This window comes from Perognathus longimembris, chromosome 18 (assembly GCF_023159225.1).
Source record: "Perognathus longimembris pacificus isolate PPM17 chromosome 18, ASM2315922v1, whole genome shotgun sequence".
NCBI lineage: Eukaryota > Metazoa > Chordata > Mammalia > Rodentia > Heteromyidae > Perognathus > Perognathus longimembris.
This window is the reverse complement of record NC_063178.1, coordinates 37,292,394-37,316,483: the sequence shown is the minus strand read 5'-3', so window position 1 is coordinate 37,316,483 and position 24,090 is coordinate 37,292,394. Positions and strand designations below refer to the sequence as shown.

General features: G+C 39.3%; 1 pseudogene; it reads right to left on the bottom strand.

Annotated features, from left to right (window-relative positions):
• LOC125366947 overlaps window positions 1-20,887 on the bottom strand; it is a 36,242-nt pseudogene extending 15,355 nt beyond the window's left edge.
• Window positions 20,888-24,090: the final 3,203 nt, after the last annotated feature.

The window sequence follows — 24,090 nt, the reverse complement described above, 5'->3', positions numbered from 1 at the left end:
ACAATGTAATTTGATTTCTAGGCTATGTTGAAATTTGGATGTATCTTTAAAAAAGGGACAAAGATGCTAAGTCTGTATTCTTATGTTTGTGATTCTGGTACTTGTAATTCTTACATTAAGGGAAAACTGTCATTTGAGTTCAGAGGTGTTCTAGGCAGTAACTCAGACTGCAGAAAAAAAAGCCAGCCCTTTCTAAATGGGCCACCCTGAGGCAATGGACTGTGACCAGTGCCTCTAGATTTCAGAGTTCTTTAAATACAATTGAAAGCTAAAGTGTAAATGTTAAAATAGAGGATAATGTTAGACTTAAAAAAAATCAGGAATGGATTTCTAGATATGAGATTTAAAAATAAAGTTGTCCTAAAGTTGTTTGTTTTAAATTGGACAAAAACAATTAAGACTGACAAAATGATTTTTTAAATTGCTATTCCAGTTTGCCTTGCAAGTTTTAAAACAGTTTCCAGGTATGACTACAGTAAAGGACAGATGATTCTTACAATTTTTTAAAATGTAACTTTGGCCTTTAATAAGTTCCAGGTAAGATCATGCTTAAAAACTACTTCTGTGTGGACCATCTTGTTGCTTTAATTGGAGTAAAGTGGCCTTTTGTAAGACTCATTGATCTGAAAACTGCGGTTCGAAGCTGGCCTGGGTAGAGAAAGGTCCCTGTGAGAGTCTCCATCTCTAATCAGCCAGCATACTGCTGGGAACAGAGTTGTGTGGAGCTCAAAGTGGCAGAGTGCTAGCCTTGAACTGGAGAGCTGAGGGACAGCACTCAGGCCCTGAGTCCAAGTCCAGTGACAGATCAAGAGAAATGCCAAAGGTGCATTTATCTCAGAATGGAAAAGTCACTCCTGGGACAAAAGTGATGGAGAATCCAGAGGCAGTAAGCAACTGCTTGAATGGCAGAGATGGTGTCAGATCCTACAGTCATGTGTGCTTGGCCCTTAAAAAGTTAATCACAGCTGGGAGGTCCTAGAAGAATAGTTTGTAAGCATGCCTTTCTAATACCCATGTCTGTCTACTGGGCAGGAACTTGCAGGCATCTCTGATAGTGGGTAGTAAAGCTTAGATTTTCAAATGGGGGATAGTTTAAAATCCCAAACCCCTGAATCTGCTCAAAGCCCTAGCTGGAAGTGAAAATTCTGAGTTGGCATATCTGTTCAGGAAAGGAAACTTGTGGACCTGAGATTGTGTCTCGATCAAGACCTACCTGAGGCCTACAAAGGTAATTTAGGCATTGTTAGGTTATCAGAGATCCGTTTCCCCAGCCAGTCAGGAAAATGCTTTTGCAAAATCAAATGTTAAAAGGCTACACTGATGTAGCCCCAAAAAGTCTGTATAGTTGTTAAAAGTTAAATGATGAATGTAATTTCCAGTTTGGAGTAAAGCTCCTAATAGACATTTAATCCTGCCACCTCTCGGTAAAGTAGACTAAGGTTATAGGTTCCTGGCTAGGTAAGGTCAACGCCCCTCAGCCAGCCTGAAGAAGTTACAGAAGATGAATGGTCTTTGCCCTTCAGCTCCCTTTAAAAGATGAAGCAGGATAAAGTAGGGATCCCCCTTCTCCCCCATTGTACTCCCACTTCAACCCCTCCTTCTCAAAGAAGCCTCAGGCAATAGACGCCCTCTTCCCCACTGAATTCCTTGGCAGGTAGGGAGTGGCTAAAGGTTTATCACCAGGCTCCTTTGGGGGGTCTCAGGGCCACCGGAAAGTGCCCATTCAATTTGTCTAAGGTGCTAGCTTTTGTAGACACTTTTTCAGGATGGATGGAAACTTTCCAAACCAAGTGGGAAATACCACAGACAGTAGCAAAGAAGCTGCTAGATGAGATATTTCCCAGGTTTGGACTCCCGGTAGCCATAGGCTCAGACAGTAGCCCCTCTTTTCATCACTCAGGTAACTCAGCTATTAGATAAATCATTGGGGGTTAATTGGAAATTACATTGTGCCTGTCACCTCCAAAGTTCAGGTCAGGTAGGGAGGAAAAGAGACCTTAACCAAATTAGCCCTTGAGACAAGCGAAAACTGGATGGCCCTCTTACACCATACTTTAAGGGCATCACACCTTATAAAATAATGTTTGGGAGGCCTCCTCCCTTATGCCCTAAGCTTGGTTCTGAAGCAATAGCTAAATTGTCTAACCAACATTTGCTAAAAGGCAACCAGGAAAGTATTAGGGGATTTCACTAGTCAGGCCTTAGGATAAAGTTCTTTAAACAGTCTATGCAGAAAGTTGCAGGCAACCCAGAAGAAGGTGTGACATTCTACTGGAGCCACTGGGAGATACTGCTGCCTGTTGCTGCCACATCCCCTCCCATACCATTTGGGTTAAGATCAAAGACGGCCTGACAGTCATCTGGAGCCAGTTTAAACTTCTCACTGCCCAAGTAGATTTGGACATCAGGGTTTACATGCATCCATTGATAAGCTGAAAGCATGGGATGATATGAGTCTTTGTTTAACTGGTCCCCTTGGCTGAAATTGTTAATAACCTCAGCAGCAGGAACTTTGATGTTGGTAATATTTATTTTAATGGCTGGTCTTTGTATTCTTAACAGGTTCACTACATTTGTAAGAGATTGTGACAGTATGGTACAGCTAATGATGCTCAGGTCTCAGTATCAGCCCCTGGACATGGAAGACATAGAAATGTATGATAATGAGGCCATGGTTGGTCTCCTCAGTAACCAGTAGAAGAGGACAGACTATTAGGGCTGACCTGAAAACAGGAGTAACTAAATATAAGTTTTCGTTTTAAAATTATAACAGCTTCTAAACTCTGGTGATGACTTCATGATAGAGGGCTGCACCCCACCTGTGAGACTAGTTTCTTGTAGTTTGACATTTAAAAATGTAGGGAGCACTTGTTCACCTCTATATCTGGATAACAACCATGGTAACGGACAGTAAAATTGATCATAGTCATAGACTATAGAAATAACCATAATGGTAATAGAAATGCCATGGTAACTGTCAGGTTGCTTTACTTATGATTGAGTACTGGATTGTTTTAGTCCTCTCAAGCTTGCTTAGTGGTAATGGAAAAACATGGTTGCAATTGTTAAAATAAAGTTGGTACTAGGTCAGCCTGACCGCAATATTCTGCTACTGTAAATGGCTTGCTTAAGCCATTTGTGACTTGCTCTACCCCCTGCACTAACCCCCTGCATCAGTCCTATGTGACCACCTGTTGTCAATTCCTGTTATCGAGGCCAGTTCCCGATATCAAAGCCAAAATAGATAACTGAAAGTGTAGATAGCCAATAGAAATAGGACAAGACTTGCTTGCTAAATGCCATCCAATCAAGTAATCAAGTATCTGCCAAGTTGGAAATACCCTGCCTCTGTTGTAATCACAATAAAAACCTGGCCCATCTGAGGGTTGGGACTCTCAATCCAGATCCGCTGTGTCAGTGATGGCTGGGAGTCCAGGCTCGAGCTTGCAATAAAGACTCCCATGCGATTGTTGGGGCTGGGGATATGGCCTAGTGGCAAGAGTGCCTGCCTCATATACATGAGGCCCTGGGTTCGATTCCCCAGCACCACATATACAGAAAATGGCCAGAAGTGGCGCTGTGGCTCAAGTGGCAGAGTGCTAGCCTTGAGCAAAAAGAAGCCAGGGACAGTGCTCAGGCCCAGAGTCCAAGCCCCAGGACTGGCAAAAAAAAAAAAAAAAAAGACTCTCGTGCGATTGCATTGGTATCGGTTCCTTGGTGGTCTTTGGGGACTGGAAATCTGGCATAACAGTTTAATTTCTCTGGCCCTGACTTCACAGCTCGATATTTTCCATTCCTTCACTGCCTAAATTCATTTTTCAGTTCCAGTAAAACTTCAATTCCTGTCTTGGGTGATAAGTAACTCATTATACCTTTGATTTCTATTGTGCTGATTGCCCAAATGGTTGATCTTTTTTTTCTGAATTGATTTTCCATTTGTAATTTTCAATTTTTTAATATTCTGCTCATATGTTTGTACTTTGATTGGACTTTTTTCCTACTAGTATTTAAATTTTAAGAGTTGCTTTACAGTAGGTTATTAATCCTCTGTTAGATGAAGAGCTAGCAATATTTTCAACCATTCATTTGGCTCTCCCACCATTTCTTTCATTTGTTACACAAATAACAATAAAATTCTCTCACCTCATTTTGAACCCTTGTTCTAGTTGATATTGCAGGAAGAGTTGTTCTATATGTCTGGGTCTGTGAGCTGAGTTGGATGTAAGATCTTCCTTAAATGACACTTTGCTATGGAAAGATGCTCTTAAATTGAACCTTCTTTAGTTAACTCTCCCTGTCCTGTAGCCACACAACATCAATGAGATGACTCAAATGCCGGATTTTTCAAACAGGTGGGGTTGATTACACCAAGAGAATGGCAATACAATACTTCTCCGCTGTGTGGGTAGGTAGGACGAGGCCCGAGTTGCAACTCACTTGAATAAAGCCTTGCCTTGCTTTTGCATTTCAGAACATCTGAGTCTCATTGGACTTCTTGGTGGTTGTTTTGCGACTTGGCACAACATGTATGTCTATCGGTAAAGAAATGTACTCACGGCCTTATATAGGAAACTGGAACCCCTTTGTACTTCACTTTGACAATAATGGGAAAAAAAATCAGGGCTATTGCATGGGATCTGTATTTATGCCCATCCCTGTACACATATACACCCATACCCACACAACACAGGAGTGTGACAAAGGCAATGAAAAAGTACCCCTCCACCATTGATCTGTAGTCAGGGGGCAACAGATGGAGTCCCAGGAGAGGCCAGTGCCAGAAGACACAGAGAAAAGAGGCAGCTTTGTGAGCAAGGCACATTACCAGTATGGCAATTTGGAGTTTTAAAGGAAGCAAGTAAACAGGCAGATGAGGGAGAAAAAGGAAGAGAGGAAAAGAGAAAGAGAGAGAGAGCCTGAATGTAAGTAACTTCTGACCATTTACCGTTGCTGTGACAAAAACTGTGTTTGAGCTAGTATTTCGAGCAGGCCTCACTGCACTGTCAAGAGGTGTGCTCCTGAGGACAAATGATTACAGGGATGAGCTACCAGTATCCACTTTGCTTTTTTGGAGGTTAAATGAACAAAAGAGTCTCAACAGGTGTTCGTGATTGAACTGACTTCAAACCATGATATCCACATCAAAGCCACCTGAGTAGGTTGTATTTCAGGACTAAATTGCTGGCATTCAACCACATATACATTTCAAGGGTGAATTTGGCTTACTTATATGTCTTTAAAATCATTACAGTTAAACCCAACCCACCTCTGTGGTTCCTATGGCCCAGTCTACCATATCTTCTGATAAAGACAGTTGATGCGCATATGGAGAAAACATTCCGACTTTCAATTGAAGTTCAAGACCTTCTGGAAAAGTCCAAATGTTTACAATGTCATACTCTGCTTCCAACTTTCTTTTCTCATCCCAAATCACTTAATCTCCAGCAGGATTGTGAAATTGGATGTTCTTCAGAAAACCATGCAGCTAAAAGAGATTCATCATCTTATGCTGAAGTTTATTCCAGAGTTAAGATAAAAAACTTGACCTAAGAAAAGCTTCTCATTGCCTTTAACTTATGATACGGAATTGAAGAGAAGCCAATTTCATGTAAATTTTCATGAATGAGACATTCTCACTTGCCTAGGTACAGTTTGACACAAGCTCATATATTATGAATGTCTCCAGTGTGTGCTTTTTTCATGATTAATACCTAAAGTATGTCACTTAATACTAATACCTAAACTATGCCACTTATGAAAATATATTTAATTTCCTTCAGCAGGTCATCCTTTGCTTTTATGTATGAAATTCATAGGGAGGGGCTGGGAATATAGCTTAATCCTCAGTATCACATAAACAGAAAAGGCTGAAAGTGGCACTGTGGCTCAAGTGGTAGAGTGCTAGCCTTAAGCACAAGTAGCTCAGGGACAGTGCCCAGGCCCCTAGTTCAAGACCCAGAACTAGCAGAATAAAAAGAAATGTAAAGGAAAAATTTGCACTTACAGTTTTCAGAACATCAGCTATGAATATGTTGAGGTCCCTTGTAAATGAAAGAATTTATAAAATATAAAATTAATTTTGTCCTTGGTACTGGCCTGTTTTTCCTGAAGAGCATATGAACACATGTCTAGATTGCTTCACAGGCATTTAAACAATTATAATTTCTTGGGTTTGGGGAAAATAACTGAAATATTAAATTTTACATTGTAAGAAAACCATCTAAGAAGAGACTTTGCTCATTGTATGTTCCACCTGAAACAGAGGTCTTACCTGTGCAGGGGAAGGCCTTTTCTCCTTTCTGTTTCCCATTGCTTGTACTTCTGTTTGATAAAGAAGCATCTCATGGAGAGCCTTGGCCACAGCATACACAGCTTTGTATATATTGTAACTGTCTGCATACATGGACATGTCAAAAATATTCCCAGGCAACCAATCCAAAGAGGGATCATGAGGACAGTTCTCCTACATGACACAGTCAGACTCAGAGTCTGAGCAATTAAAAGAAAGAAACCACAGCCAAGCAAGGAAAAAGTCTTCTGTGTATTTGGAAGGGTTAAGTGACTTGACAAAATCTGTGAATCCAGAAACACCTGGGTGATGGTGTGAGAAAATGAGAGGGACATGTAGTGAGCCCAGCATGAAATATCTCCTCCTTGTGGTTAACTCCCACTGTGAGTTCATGATAAAAATTTTGCCTTTTATGAAATACTGCTCAACACAGATCATTAAATGCAGTAGGGATTCATAATCACCATATAAGATGAGGACAATTGCTGAAGATTTATTAATAGGGTTAGAAAGTGCCAGGAATTTAAATGACACAGAATAGTGTGAGAGTGCTAGCTCAAAGGCTATACAGACTCTGTTCTTGACCATTTCTTCTTTCAATTCAGGAAGAATCCACAAACCATTCTCATCTTGTAGTGTTAACAGTCCCACCCCGTTCCAGCTGAAGTGAAGCAGTAAGGAAACCATGGCAGTGGCTATTGGTGTGTCCTTTGGGGCCATCTGATAGAGATCAGGAAACTTGTTATGATCACTCAGGGCACGAACAAAAGGCCCAAAGATAATCGAAAGGGAATGAAAATCAGATGTTCCATGAATGAGGATATTACTATCCATCACAGTTACAATCATGAGTTGAAGTAGATGGGAAGTATAGTTTTTTTAATATTTAATAAAAAATATTTGTGGTCAGTCATGGGGCTTCAACTTTTGGCCTAGGTGCTCAAAGCTAGCACTCTACTACTTTCGCCTCAGTGCCACTTCTTGTTTTCTGGTGGTTAATTGAAGAGTATCATGGAGTTTCCTGCCATGGCTGGTTTGAACCACAGTCCTAAGATCTCAGCTTCCTGAGTAGTTAGGATTACAGGCACCAGCCCCCAGCAATAGAAAATAATTCTTTTTTTTTTTTTTTTTTTTTACTATTCCTTTGGCTTGAACTCAGGGCCTGGGCACTGTCCCTGGCTTCTTTTTTCTCAAGGCTAGCGCACTGTCATTTGAGCCACAGTGCCACTTCTGGCTTTCTCTGTGTATGTGGTGCACAGGAATCAAACCCAAGGCTTCATGCATGCTAGGCAAGCACTCAACCACTAAGCCTCATTCCCAGGCCTATAAAATAATTTTAATAGTTTACTACATATAAATTTGTGTATACAATGTGTCTTGATCTTTGTCACTATTCCAATCAGTTTTCCCCATCTATATCAATCCTACACATTCCCAGTTTATTGTTTTTTTTTTTTTTTGGCCAGTCCTGGGCCTTGGACTCAGGGCCTGAGCACTGTCCCTGGCTTCTTCCCGCTCAAGGCTAGCACTCTGCCACTTGAGCCACAGCGCCGCTTCTGGCCGTTTTCTGTATATGTGGTGCTGGGGAATCGAACCTAGGGCCTCGTGTATCTGAGGCAGGCACTCTTGCCACTAGGCTATATCCCCAGCCCCCCAGTTTATTGTTTTATTTTTCCAAACATGTATTCTCTATTTCTTTGCCCCTTTGCATATTCCCTTAATATCTACACCCCTCAGACAATACATGCTCCATTTTTCTTGCATTCATTTTTATTCTGTTAGTTGAGGGAGGATATAACAAGGAGTTCCAAGCCAATGTGTTCTATATGGATAAACTTTGTTTATATGCATATTAGTGTGTATTGATGTGGTCCATATTTGTTTTGTAGTTCATGTTCATATTTTAGGTTTAACTTTCACATATAAGAAAACACATGGCACCTTTCTCTTTCTGAGGATGACTTATTTCATTCAACATATCTTGTACCTGAGTGTGTGTCTCTGTGTGTGTGTCTCTGTGTGTGTGTGTGTGTGTGTGTGTGTGTTACAACTGTAATCCTAGCTACTCAGGAGACTTATGACATCTGAAACTGTAAGCCCTGTATACATCACATTCACAATAAATAAATTAAAATTGATAAGGTTTAAAACTTCAAATAATTCATTAATCTATTTTAACTTTCCCATCATCTTTGCTGAACAATGGGACTACATTTCCCATTACCTTGAATTCCTACGTTTGGGTATCTCAAAATTTCATAGGTTCATAAATCCAGTCTCTTCGCACCATGAAGTTCTAACACCTGTAATGGAATCAAATGAGCTTTAAAATATATATCTCTACTCTTCCAATACTCACCTGTGGAAACCTGTAGAGGTCCAGTAATGTCCCCATTTGGGAAAATGTTAATCCTGATGGTCCTATAAGGATGGCTATAGACTTGCTGTCTCTCATACAAGAGTAGTTTAGAATGTTATAGTTCCCACAGAGGCTCATGAAAGGATTTTTGAATGTTTTCCAAGCTTCAAACTGAACATTAGAGTTATCAAACCCCAGAGTCACGTTATATAAAAGTGCAGGTTTTTTGTTGATCTCTTCAACAGCAAAAGTCAAGGCCAAAACAAATTGGTAATACTTTTTTTTTTTTGCCAGTCCTGGGCCTTGGACTCAGGGCCTGAGCACTGTCCCTGGCTTCTCTTTGCTCAAGGTTAGCACTCTGCCACTTGAGCCACAGCGCCACTTCTGGCCGTTTTCTGTATATGTGGTGCTGGGGAATTGAACCCAGGGCCTCATGTATTTCTGTATATGTGGTGCTGGGGAATTGAACCCAGGGCCTCATGTATACGAGGCAAGCACTCTTGCCACTAGGCCATATCCCTAGCCCTAATTGGTAATTCTTGAAGGTAAACCTGGGAAATGAGAATTGAAATTTAGGATGACTATTTCAGAGCTTATTACTTTGATGGGTTGAATGCTTGCTTCATTTTCAATGAGTATGTTAAACCAATACCCCCTATTGTGATGAATGTGAATGTAGTGTCTTATGCTTAGATAAGGACACGAATGAGATCCAGAAATTTACTTCAGCTGAAAGAGATCTCCCCTACTCTCCTTTACCCCGTGCACCTCAGCAAAAATCTCTTGTCCTTTACATAAGGATAGGCTTTCATGAGACACCAAATATTTTATTGCCTTATCGCGTTGTAACTAGCTCCAGATGTGGGAAAAATCCTGCGTTTTGAGTGATTCAGTCTACATTATGATTACACCAATTATGTAAAAACTCAACAGATATGATCTGAGCTGGAGAATCATACTAGAAATATAGTATTTAAATGCTGTTTCCCTGTGGTAGACATCAAGAAGCAGATACGTCAGATATATTAACAAATTTTAAATTAAATACTTGCAACATCCAGTTTCTTAAAGGTGTTGCAAGAAAAGAGCCTAAAGATTATTACCATAAAGGTTCCCATGGAGAAAGAATGAGTGTACATTTTCATTCATTGCCTCTTTTTGTAAAGTTCTTCACATAAATGCAATGAGAAGTAGAGGCTATTCATTTTAGAGATGGCTCTTCATATTTATTAATAGGTATTCATTTATACCTAAATCTACATCAGTATAAAACAAACTAGCTAGTCTACATGTGAATGTGCTGAAACACAGAGCATCTCCTGAAATTCACTGCTTGATTTCCATAGTAGTAAATATAGTAAGATGGAGGCAAATTTGTTCCAAGTGTACTACATGCATGTATGTAAATATCACAATGGGACCTCCTCAAAATATAATTTGTAGTAATTCTAAAGCAAAATAAAAATTATGAAAACATAAGAGGATGTTAAATGAAATGAACTCCATGTTAAGGAAACGAGTGTTATGTCACTGTTGTAATTACTTTCAATATGCCATGTGAAACCGTAGCTTCTATTGTTGATGATCCTCTTGTGTCCCCTTCCTGTGGTTGTACCTGCAATATCTCATTTGTATCTCTGTATCTCATTTGAGTACCCTGGATACTGGTATTAGAACTAGGGAAGTTAAAGGGAATATCAAAATAGAAAGACAAAAGATAAAAAGGCAAAGGACTCCAAAAGCAATACTTGCAATACCATTTGGTGTAAATCAACTGAACAACTCATGGAGGGAAATGGAAGGGAAGGGGGAAATGAGTGAGGAGGTCACAAATTGTATAAGAAATGTGCCCATTGCCTTGCATATGAAACATAACCCATCTGTACATCACTTTGAAAATAAATAAGTAATTATTCAGAAAAAAAATTCGAAAGAATTGCAGGTTGGATAATGGTATATAATAATTAAAAAGTAGGGATACCCCACATGATTAAAATTACCTGTATTGACACCAGTGATCAATCAGAAACAAATCCAGCTGGAGGAGAAAAGCATATTGTCATTGTTATTCCCAGTTAACCAACCTAAAGCCAGAAGTGGGGCTGTGGCTCAAGTGGTAGAGCACTAGCCTCGGGAGAAAAGGCCAGTCAAGAGTATAAAGCAAGCCCAGCATTAATGACTCATACCTGTAATGCTAACAAACAGAAAGCTCAAAAGGAACAGTGAAAATTAGAGTCATGGGAGAGAAAAAGGAAGGTAGGATTAGGTATAAAACAGTTATGCATAGAGATGGTGACTATAATCAAAGTACATGGCATGGAATGGAGAGCTACAAAATGAACCAGATAGTTGGCACAAATACCAGCTTTTATAAAAGTAAAGGAGCATTGTTGGAACATCAGTGGATAGAGAATTGACTCAAATATTTAACCTATAATGTCTAATGGCAGTGGTCCACTAATACAAGAAGGACGTCATGAATAAATACAGCTATTTGTTTTCAATACTGTGCCATAATTCTCAATACCCAGACCACACTTCTCTTCATATCTGTAGATAGCTAAGAACATCCACCAGCTGTAACTGCAATACTTAATGAATCTATCTTAGTACATTAACAAAAAGATAGAAACATATTTTGGGAAAGCAAGAGAAGGAATCTCAGCAAACAAGGGTAGATAGTAAGGGATTAAGTCAAATACACTACCCCAGGCACAGGTGATTCATGCCTGAAGTCTTACCTACTCAGGAAATGGTGATCTGAGGATCTTGTTTTGAACCCACCTAGGGCAGGGATGTCTGTGAGACTATTAATCCCCATTTAACAACTGCAAAATGCCAGATGTGGAGCTGGGGCTCCAGTGGTAGAGCACTAGCCTTGAGAAAAAAACAAAAGCTCAGGGTCAAGTGCCCAGGCCCTGGGGTTCTGGGACAAGCACAAAAGAAAGATAAGCAGAAATACCAGTGACATATAAGATAAAGACATATACCTTCTACAGCAAGGATGGAAATAATTGTATCCCAGCCATCTCAGCTCCAAATTGTGGGCAGCTACCTCAGGATGCACTTGTCAAACCAGCACTTGAAAAAGAATTAAAATGATGGTGGCAATGGCATTTTTGATTGTGACAGGTAAGGAATATGCTGCTAGAATATCTTGAAGTTCCCTATAGACATTTTTCTTTTTTTAAGTTATTTTTCATTTTTTATAGTTAAACAACTTTATTAACATAGTCAAGCAGTGAATAACATTACATTAATTATGTCACATCATAAAATGTAAATACAAAATTACTTCAGTACAATATATATTCTCTGCATGATCCAAAATATTTGGTGGCCGCAAAAAACTCTTTAAAATTCAGCAGTTTATCAAAAATTAAAACCGTATTCTATTTAAAATGAAGATCTGTTAGCACAGAGTTAGAGTTCAAGAAATATCAATGTAGTGCAGTTTGAGAAATAGCAGGAGGATATGTTTGAAGGACACATTCTAAAATAGTGTGACAGGTACAGGAAACATCAGATTTAAAGCTTTTAAGCATAACTCAAACAACTATTTCTTGACTTTTCTTTGCATAGCCATTTCTGAGACCCTCTGAGAAGGTTTTTCATGTGCATGAGTAAATCAGAACTCACTGTGGGCAGATAAAATTCTCTTTTAAGGCATCGTTTATAATGCCTGCTTATGTCTGTATTGTACCACTTATCTGACATGAAATAATTCCACAGTTCTTAATTTGAGAGTACTTTTCTATAGTAAGAGAGAGAGAGAAAGAGAGAGAGAGTCCTACCACTTGAAATCAGAGCCCAGATACTATGCTTGAGCTTATTTGCTCAAGGCTATCACTCTATCCCTTTATCTAGAGTTTTCCTCCCAGGTATGGGTGCTTAATTGGAGATGAAGTTCTCACAGATCTTTATGCTCGGGCTGTCTTCAAATCCCAATCCTCAGAGATCACCCTCCTGAGTAGTTAGGATTACAGTCATGAGCCAGCAGACAACAATAAGAATTTTTATCAAAATCCTCACAATATAAGTGTTAGCAAATAAATATTCTCAGACTGCACGTTTGTGGGAAAGGATTGTGTTTGAAGCCTTTTAGTAGAGAACACATGCCACTGACTCAGGTTTTTAAATAATAACAGCCTTTGCAATGAGAACTGGGCTGCAGAGATACAGTGGTGCTGAAATAAAGAGAAAATGTTACCTCAACTTCTCTCCTAGTAGCAGGCAGAAAATTACTCTACAATAGTTGCCCTATAGAATAATGAAATAGAGCTGTTTCTGGTGCCTAGGGATGGGAGATCAGGATAGAGAAGATGGAGAGCATTCATCTATGCAGCCAGAGTTCCCACAGCCATGGCCCATCCAGAGAACCAAACACTAACTGGAAATAAACTGCTGAGCTACTTACGGCTTGTTCTGCTCATCCTTGGAAGCATCACTGTGACTTCCCTCAGTTCCCAAAGTGTAGAGAGGGAAAAATGCAGCAAGCATCGCAACTCCAGCCATGTGTGCTTGGTGCTTCATCGTAGAAAAGCAGCTAGTGCCAACCAAAGACCTGAGAAGGAGGGGAAACTGGAGAAAAACGAGTATGAAAATCAAAAGGCACACCCTGAAAGCATCTGCCAAGATGAAATTCCCACTGGAGGAGAGACTCACAGTGTCTGCTAAATATATATATTCATATACCATTGTATAGGTGCACATGAGTCTTTTAATTCACATTGACATTAAAGCCTCTTGTGAATCCCCGTGAAGAATGTGTAAAACTTTCTAGGGGCTCTGCATATGTGGCTTTGTGTCAAGGAGAAAAACATGAGTTGGACAACATGTTTACAGATTCTCCTTCTTCATCTCAGGTGCTGATTTCCTCCAACGTCCTAGATAGTGAGGCCCCAGGGATGAAGTTAACTTTCATTGATTGGGTTGAAATCTGTGTGAAGCCATTTGGGATGATGCAACTGGACTGCATCAGAAGATGTCATGTCAGACGCAAAGCGATATGGCCACAAAAATATCTTTGCTAGTGACACATCACCCAAAGTTATTAGATTATCATACCCAGATGGTCAGTTCATAATCTAAATTCTATAAAAGACACAGAACAATTCAAGTATGTTCCCATGAGAATTCTGTGTACACAAATGTGTCTGTTTACTATTGCCTAAGGGAGGCAATGATGCTGTTGAAACCAGCAACTACATGTCAATAAGTCAAAGTCAATATGGAAATTCTGTTGCATGTTTATATTCTCAACTTTCCCACTCAAGGAGGAAATTTGCTGTTGATTTTAATGTAAGATATGCAGTTATTTCCTTTTTCTTAATTTTTTTCCCTTATGGTATGCCCTCTGTTGTCACTGTATTTGATTTTTGTACCTTGGGTATTTTATTTACATTTATCTTAACTAGGGAAGGGAAGGGAAACAACCAAGTGGTAAGAAAAGAGACAAAGGGCAAACCAATGCCACAGCAATATTCACAAGACAATATGTTGGAAATGAACTGTACATCTTTGGGTGTGGGGATTGAAGGAGGAGGGAAAGGGGAAAAACATGAGGAAGGGTAACACGTTTGACTGGAAATACACTCACTGCCTTATATAGGTAATTGTAACCCCCCTGTACAAAGTAGTAAATATGCTTTTGAGTACCAAACACACATACACATATTGAGGATAAAACAACAATAAGATGTAACATAGTTACATTTTATCTTAAAATCTTCATAGCTGGCATAGTACCCTATGGCAGAGTCATTTAAAAACCTATACTTAAAGAAACGAAATAGTTCATGCTATCTTTCCTGTCACCATAAATAGATTTGCAAACGTATTTAAATTAAAACAACAGGTAATTTTTGCTAAACTTTCTATATACATAAATGAAACAGTTATGTACTTGTCTGAAAAAATGGGTAAGAGATGAAATTCTGCTCTATTACAAGCCTTAAGAAATATTAAAGCCGACATTATATCTTCTTCTGGTCAAACTACGTTATACCCAAATTCCCAGTAGACACCATAATTGGCCCTAAGAACAGAGCTACTTCAGAGCTGTGATCACACTGTCCTTTCTAATGAGATTGCTAATAATCTATTAAAATGGCATATTCATTACATTTTACAAAATTTTTGTCACTTAATTTTTAAATTCTTATGATGATATGTTATACATACATACATACACACACACACACACACACGCACACACACACAGTAGCCTTAGTCCTATGATGTAGTAGTGCCCATGCTTCATATCATAAAGTTTTATAAAGATTCTTTTGGGACCTACATGCTAATTTCCCTACGCATGCATGATGTTACAAGAATCATATGTAATTGTTCCCTTTCTCTTCATTCTTGGCATCATTTGTTCTTATTCTTCATAGACATTGTCACTGGTGTGAGATTAAATTCAATGTTGAGGAGGAGATGATGGCCCAAAGAGAACAGGAAACAAATTTATCTCTGTGCAAAGAAGCAGAGTTTTAGGTTCCCCTCAGGCTTTCCACATCCACAAAGTCCTGCCCAGTAAGCAATAATTGTACAGATATATACGCCAAAGAAATGAGGAGCAGAATTAGAGGTGGCAACAGCGACAGCCTAGCTCATGGGCTTTACTTGTACCTTCAGGATGAATTTAAACAGCAGGAATGGAATCCCACAATCCAGCCAGTCAAAGCTGGACATAGAGACAATTCATCTCAACACATGGGTACTGAAATACCAAGGGGAAGTGTGAGTGCTTCCCCCTCCAAAACCATCTGGCCTTTCTCTCAGAAAACAGCATTTGGAAGGGCATACCTCCCACCAACTTAGAAAAATGCCAGAGAAAAGTGGCAGAGAGGCTATTGGGGGACCTGGCCAGAAATCCTCACCAGAGAAGCATGGCCATTTTTGAAAGGGGCAAAGGAATCTGATTCCCCTGCCCCACACCTCTCTAGTGACAAATGGTAGGCCCACACAGGAAAAGGGAAACTTTCATGGAATTTTTATAACTGAGACTTGAAAAAACTTACAACCTAACTGCTATTATGTCATTATGGACATTATTTGCTCAACCAAACTGGCTGCCCTTAATCACAACATATAAAGGATTTGTTGACTTCTGTATACATTATTAAACATGCCTGCCTGCCTGCATTCCTAACCATAAGTAGATGAATATTGACTTGAGTTTCTATGATGTTGTTTATTGAGCAGGCAAATTGCAAAACTTTCGTGGAGTTTTTATAAATTAGATTTTAAAAACTTACAACAAAACATACCTACTATTATGTCATTATGAACCTTATTTGCTCAACCTGTCTGGCTGCCCTTAAGCAAAATGTACAAAGGATTTCAGGGCATGGTTTATACATTACTAAAATTCTTGCCTGCCTCCCTGCTTGCTGCTGCCTGCCTGCCTGCCTGCGTAACCCCTAGTACCTAAATATTGACCTGAGTTTTTGCAATGTTGTCCATGAGCAGGCAAATAGCAAAGCTTTCATGGAATTTTTATAAATTAGACTTGAAAAAACTTATAAAATATAGCTACTATTATGTCATTATGGACATTATTTGCTCTACCAATCTCGCTGCCCTTAAGCACATTGTGTAAAGCATTTGGGGGCATGTTGTATACATGATTAAAAATGCCCACCTACCTTCTTGCCTGCCTGCCTACCAGCCTGCCTAATCCCTAGTACCTGAATATTGACTTAACTTCCTACAATGTTGTCTATTGAGCATGCAAATAGCAAAACTTTCACAGAATTTTTATAACTTAGACTTGAAAAAACTTACAACAAAACATAGCTACTATTATGTCATTACTGACATTATTTGCCCAACCAATCTGGCTGCCCCTAAGCACAATGTATAAAGGCTTTGAAGTTCTTTTTTTTTTTTTTGGCCAGTCCTGGGGCTTAGACTCAGGTCCTGAGCACTGTCCCTGGCATCTTTTTGCTCAAGGCTAGTACTCTGCCACTTGAGCCACAGTGCAACTTCTGGCCATTTTCTGCATATATGGTGCTGGGGAATTGAACCCAGGGCCTCATGTATACGAGACATGCATTCTTGCCACTGGGCCATATCCCCAGCCCAAGCACAATGTATAAAGGATTTGATGGCATATTGTATACATTGTTAAAAATGCCTGCCTGCCTGCCTCCCTTCTCTATCCTGTCTTATTTAATAAAACTTTATATAAGTACTGAAATTACTTAGAGTGTGTCCGACAACTTTTCTTTTTCAATATTTTTGTGGCTACTTTTAACTTCCTGATTATTCATATACTTTTTAGAATCAGCTTCTTGATTACTTTTTTAAAATAGCATTACCAAGCACCAGTGGCTCACATCTGTCAACCTAGCTACTTAGAAGGCTGAGATCAGAGGATCACAAGGTGAAGCCAGCCACAACGGGAGAATTTGTGCGACTCTTATCTCTAATTAACTAACCCCAAAAAGCTGTAAGTAGAGCTGTGGCTCAGATGGTAGAACATGCTAGCCTAAGTAAAACATGGTCAAAAATTGTGCTCTAATCCTGGGTTGAAGCCTCAGAAATGGTGCATGCATTCTCATGCAATCACATGTAAGCTATGTGTCATTTTGGGTAAATTGGTATCCTGAGAATTTTGACTCTTCATATAGGATGCACTCCAAGTAACTAGATCTTTTCTTATTTCTGTCATTTATACTTTTACATTGTTGAACATATTTTGTTGAGTTGCTTTCTAAATATTGTATGTTTGAGGTCCAATTTCGAATAGTACTCTTAAAATACACTGCCAATGATCAGTTAGTTGTCTCTAGAAACACAGTGTAATTTTTGGTTGTTGTTGATGCTTGGCTACCACAGTTTTGCTCAGCTTCTTTCTTGGGTCTAGCAGTGTGTTGATAAGTTCTTCGGGGTCAGCTCTGGAAATATGTCATCTGAGAACATAAGCAAATTTTTTTTATTTACAAAATGTGTACCTTTTGTTTCTGTTTCTTTTTCTTTTTTGTCTTAGTACACATGCTACATTTGCCAGTCCAACATTGCAAAGATATAGTGAGAGTAGAAATCGTCTCTTGGTTTTGCTCTTAGAGCAAAAATATTTAGTCAGTCATCATTCTTTCGCTTTTTGTTTTTTATAATATTTGGTAGATGAAAACTCCGATGTGTTTTTTTATTGTTTTTTTTAAAATAAGGTTTTTCAGTTACTTTTTATGAGTAACCCTTGGCCACAGTCAGAACACTTTACAGGTGTGTACAGGAAAGCATCCACTGCAGTGCTTTATAGGTATCTCTTATTACATCTATGATTTCTTCAAACTCTCAGTGGAATGAAGTCCTAAACATTGATTGTAATCTCTCAACACCCATCCAGTTGGATTAATGTAAACTCAGAGGGGGAAGAAGTACAGCAAAATGTTATCTTCACAATTCTGTTAGCTATTACCTGGGTTGAAAGGGTTATGATGCATACATGACTTCTCGCCAACATAAAATTAAAAAAAAAATTGAAAATAACAAAACTGCAATGACATTAATCTTTCCAAGCGTGGTTCAACTTGAACATTAGGGAACTTAAGAATTCAAAGATGGGGGCTGGGGATATAGCCTAGTGGCAAGCGTGCCTGCCTCGGATACACGAGGCCCTAGGTTCGATTCCCCAGCACCACATATACAGAAAACGGCCAGAAGCGGCGCTGTGGCTCAAGTGGCAGAGTATTAGCCTTGAGCGGGAAGAAGCCAGGGACAGTGCTCAGGCCCTGAGTCCAAGGCCCAGGACTGGCCAAGAAAACACACACACACACACACACACACAAAAAAAAAAAGAATTCAAAGATGGTATGCCATCACTGCACCAGAATTTCTTTCATCATTCCAACAATTACAAGGATTCTTTTTCATTTTACTGAAATTAAAGCATGATAAAATATGATTCTTAAATTATGACAAAAGAACAACTACTTAGCCAGAGATATCAGTTCCTCCTGAAAAAGCAGTGTTTACCTCTCTCACTGTAGTTTTTCTCATGGTTATCTTAGTGATTTCTATAGAATTAAAAATCTATCTTAAGAATAGAAACAAAACAAAAGGACCACTTAAGCCAACAAAACTACTAAAAATATGCTAAAATTTACTGACAAAATCATGGGCACTACATACAATACTTAGAACTCTACCGGTTTTAAGTAAAATAAATAAGTAAAAAATTATAATTACAAAGGCAGTCTTTCCCCTTGGGGAAACAAAAAGCCACTTTTGACCAATTGTTCCCTAAATATACATATACTGTTTATTATTATGTGCTTCTTCAGAGAAGCAAGACATGTTTGTCTTCCTGACACTGGACTCGAGTATTTATTAGTTGTTGTTGTTGTTGTTGTTGTGTGTGTGTGTACACGTGTGTGTGTGTGTTTTAAAACATTAGGAAGGCAACTGCAAGTGTTGGGCCCAAAAGTACTTCTGGTTTATACTTGAAAAGACCACTGAATATGATTTTATCTATATTGAACACTGGCAACATATATGCAGTGTGTTCACCATCATTTCTTTCCATTATCAATCAACCAGCACAGGTTCCAATTCATTTTACTGCCCTCCCAAGGAATTCAAATCATTATTGGTGCAATTAATAAAGAGAAAATATGTGCCAATAACAACAGGAGCTGGTATCGGTTTTCATTTTCTTGTATGGAACTTCACAGACAGCATGCTACCTGGGCAAATAAATGAACTACCATAATAGGAAGGGCTCCTTAATCCATAGCTTTGCTTTATTGTGTGCAAAGTGTGCTACTGTCCCCTGAGCTTCCTGAATGTCTCTTTTCATTAGAAATCAGTGCTTGATCCTTTCCATAATAACCAGAGAAGAAATGAGGCAGGAAGTATCTCTTCATCATGGTTCTCCCTGAGTCCAGAGACTGATAGAAAAGGATGTATCCTGACTCAGAGTTCTTTGTGATATCTGGTGTCAACCCATAGAATTCTTCCATTGCTTGGGCATCTATTTTTTCTACAATGTCATCATCAAACAACAACCAAAAATAATAACTCTTAACTACTGCAATATAATGGCCATGATTGGGACCACTTCCACAGTGAACCACAACAGCAACAAGGTCATATATCCTGTCAGGATTGGTTGCATCTCCTTAAGTGTTAAACAGACGAAGTTCTAAAGGGAAAACTACCCCGTATGAAAGTTTTGTATATCGATGAAGTTGATCCATACATTTAAATCTCTTCAGGTGGAGAGCTAGAATCATGGGCAGTTTCTTAACTTTCATCCGTTTGTGTGCTTCCTGCTTGCTGCGACATTCTTCACAGTAATATTTATATTTACTGCAGAGAGTTTCTGTGTAGCTAAAACCTCTTAAACAGTGAGTAATTGATGTGTTTTGTTCCACATCAACAGAAAGGTCTAAAAAATCTTCATCTTTGCTGCTTATAGTTTCACAAGTAAGACATCTGGTTTCATTAATTAACGTTCTCTGAAAAATCTCGTGAACCCACGTTGGGTCTGGTGTGCTGTTGTTATTTTTACTGTCAATATTACCATTAGGCAAGCAACCATTTTGTTTTTCTTGCTTTCTCTCTTCTTGTAAAATATCAGCAATTGTATTTAGTAAGTAATTTAAGAATTCATGAGGGCTGGGGATATAGCCTAGTGGCAAGAGTGCCTGCCTCGGATACATGAGGCCCTAGGTTCGATTCCCCAGCACCACATATGCAGAAAACGGCCAGAAGTGGCGCTGTGGCTCAAGTGGCAGAGTGCTAGCCTTGAGCGGGAAGAAGCTAGGGACAGTGCTCAGGCCCTGAGTCCAAGGCCCAGGACTGGCAAAAAAAAAAAAAAAAAAAAAAAAAAAAAAAAAAAAAAAAAAAAAGAATTCATGGGTATCTTGTTGCATGTAGTTGTCAAAAACCTCATTTTCTTTCCGTAATCTTGTGATGAACTTCTTGGGAGGTATTACTCTGACCTTTTTCTTCTGAGTTGCTGTGCTATGGAAGAGATCTGCAAAGCACGTAAGAAGGTTCTCCTTCTTCCTAGGCTGACTCTTGTATGCCAGAACTTTTTCCCAAAAAATAAAGTGCTTGAAGAACAGAATTACAGTAAGCGGGTATTCCCAAAATTGACTCATCTAAAATAGTGCTCAGTTGACTGAAAACTATTCTGGAGCAATCTTTTTCTCTAATGCCGAGGCATTGGCGCCCATGTTATAGATGGAGGCGAATTTGTAGACTGTCATTAGGAATTCCATCAGTCCAGCGCCTTCTTCCACCCAATCACAGTGGCTGCGGGCAGGGGAAGAGCGGAACCAGGCAGCCCTCACACACCGCAGCCCCCGGGCGGGCCCCCAAGCTGCTGCCTACCCATGCTCTGAACCAGCAGAGCCACCGCTTCTACCGCCATTGCCGCCTGCCTTCCTTTCCATCTCTAAGTTGCTAAGGGTTTTGATTTTTTGAAGTCTTTTTAAGATTACTGAGATAATCATTTGGCTTTTCCTTTTACTTATTTTTGTGTTGGTCCTTGGGCTTGAACTCAGTGCCTGGGTGCTATCCCTGAGCTTTTGTGTTCAAGGCCAGCATTCTGACATTAGAACAACAATTATACTTACAGGTTTTCTTGGTGCTTAATTGGAGGAAATAAGAGTCTAATGGAATTTCCAGACAGGGCTTGCTTGCTTTGAACTGTGCTCCTCAAATCTCAGCCTTCCTAGTAGATAGGATTATGGGTAGTGGCCAGCTGGCTTTTTACTTTTAGATTGTTGGCCTTGAAGTTCAATTGAATCAACTTCCCGCTTCCAGGAGAATGTTTCCTTGCTTATTTTCTATTAACATTTGCACACATACTAATCCATTCAGTTTGCTAACACTTCCTTAAAATTTTTTACATGTGTTTACATAAAGGATATCAGCTACTGATATCACAAATCAGTTGGGAATAATTTTTTTCCCTTCAATTTTCTGCAAGACCTTTGTGTGAAAGTGGTTCATTCTTTTTGAATATTTTGCTTTTGTTTTTTTTAATATTGAGCAGAACTCATGAGTGAAGTCATCTGGGCCAAGATGGTTTATGTTTATGGTTTGTATTATTTTAGGGTAGGGACAAGCCATTTAACAGATAATGAATGATCCCTGTTATTTGTTCCTTAAAACTTGACATTTTTCAAGATAACATTTTGGCATGTTCACTTTTAACAGACAAACTAAGAAATTACAGTTCTTCGGTAGTTTCTGTTAGATAAACAAGCTCTACAACTGACTTATATACCAACCTTAAGATTTTATATGTTTAATGTAAATAAAATGTGAATTCATCAATAAAATATATATAAATAAATAAATTCTCCTGGAGATAACTTTTGTTCTATATATGAGTCTAGATTGTACCTTACAGTCCCAGGAAATGGATAACGATACATAGATTACTATATAGCTGCAAGTAACAACTTTCTGAAGAGGGGTCCAATAGCTCAGGAAATAAGAGCAAGAATTAATAAATGAGATTGCAGTAAATTAAAAGGTTTTTGTCCAATTACCAGAAAGAAGAGACAGCCTCCATAATGGAGGAAAAATCTTTGCAAGATATTCACCAGGCAAGGGACTAATATTCTAGAATATATTTGTAATTCTCAAAAATAAAAAAAAAAACAATCCAATTGCTAAATGATCAGATGAATTGCATAGACAGTTCTTGGAAGTACAAATAAGCAATAAATAAAGAGATGATCAACATTCTAGCTATACAGGAAACGCAAATCAAAAGTACACTGGAAAAAAAAACTACACTGAGTTCAGATGCCTGTGGCTCACACTATAATCCTAATTGCTCCCATAATCTCAAGATCAGAGGATCACAGTTCAAACTCAGCCCAGGCAGGAAAGTCCATGAGGCTCTTATCTCCAATTAGCCACCAAAAAACCTGGACAGTGGAGCTCTGGCCCAAGTGGTATAGAGTTCTAGCATTGAGCAAAAAAGCTCAGGAAAATCACCCAGGCCCTGAGTTAAAGACTGGAACAAAACAAACAAACAAACAAAAATACCCCCCTCACACACAAAGATCAACTCCACTTCCCATCTCAGCACTGTCAGAATGGTAGCCATCCACAGAACAAACAACAACAGTGCTGGTGAGGACCTAGGCATAAAGGAACTCACACACACTGTTAGTGGGAATGCAAATGCGTACAACTCTGTGGAGATCAGTAGGAAGGTTCTTAAAAAAACTGAAAATGGAAGTACTATACAGTTTGAACATACCGTCCTTAGGCATCTGTCTTCCACATCCATGTTTATAGCAGCATTGTTGTGGATCAGTCCAGGTGTTCCTCAACTGATAACCGGAGAATGAAAATGCATCTAAACACACACACACACACACACACACACACACACACACACACACACACACACGAGTATTCCTTAGCTATAAACAGAATACCTGCCATACATACCGCCTCTCCAAAAGCTTGCCGATTTGGGGCTGTAAACTTAAGAAAGTAGATCCCAAGAAGTTCCCATCTCTTCTCCAACTCACAGTCTGCCTTCTAGGTCACCTTCCTTTGTCCATGCTGACTGAGTGGAGATAACAGCCTCTCACTCCTTCCGTCCCTTCTTTCCTTCTTTCCTTTGGGGCTGGGGTGGGGTTGGGGTAAATTCCAGGAGAAAGCTCTACAATCCAAACCACGCTGGTCAGTAATGGGTGACCCAAGGGCCTTCATCTTTAAGAACCAACTGTAAAGTTTCTTTGGCTTTTCTGTTTTCCTGACCATCAGCTGAGTTTTGTGTGACATCTGAGCCTGCTCTTAATGAAGACTGGAGAGAATTAAGGACAGGGGCTAAAGTTAGTCTGATAATAAAGGAACAAGGAGCCTTGATATCCGGATGGTCAGCATGACATCAGTTATATCATTGCTAGCCAGACTAGGGATGAACAGGTTGAGGCTGGAGAACGCACACGCAGATGCACAAGAGGCTTCTCAAAGAATATTAGGAAGAGCCTGAGAAGGGCACCCTGCTCCCTTGTAGGTGGAGACTCTCCACTAAGAGCCCCTAGGTTCAACTGTGACCTTGTGTGCACTGCAGTGGCCACAGAGCTATTGGATACAATCGTGCTCTCTGAGCCAATGCCTTTGTGGGACTTATAAAAATTGTGGAGGCTGACAAGTAGAAACCCTTGGGCCATGTGTCAGATGGGAAAAGGTTGAGATGTCCCTCCTCTGAGGCAATGGGGAAACTAGGTTTTTTGATAAGAAGATGAAAACAAACATTTTTACAATTTTTCTAATAGCATTAGAGTGAACCAAGTTGTGTCTTCCAATAACAATCCTATTAGGAAAGTCATAAACATCATTCAGGGAGTGTGTTTGTCATTGAAACAAGGTAGTAAATCAAGGTGAAGGCTTGTAGATTTAAATAGAATGTAGGTGAAACAAAATATCCATAAATCAAGAAATCCAA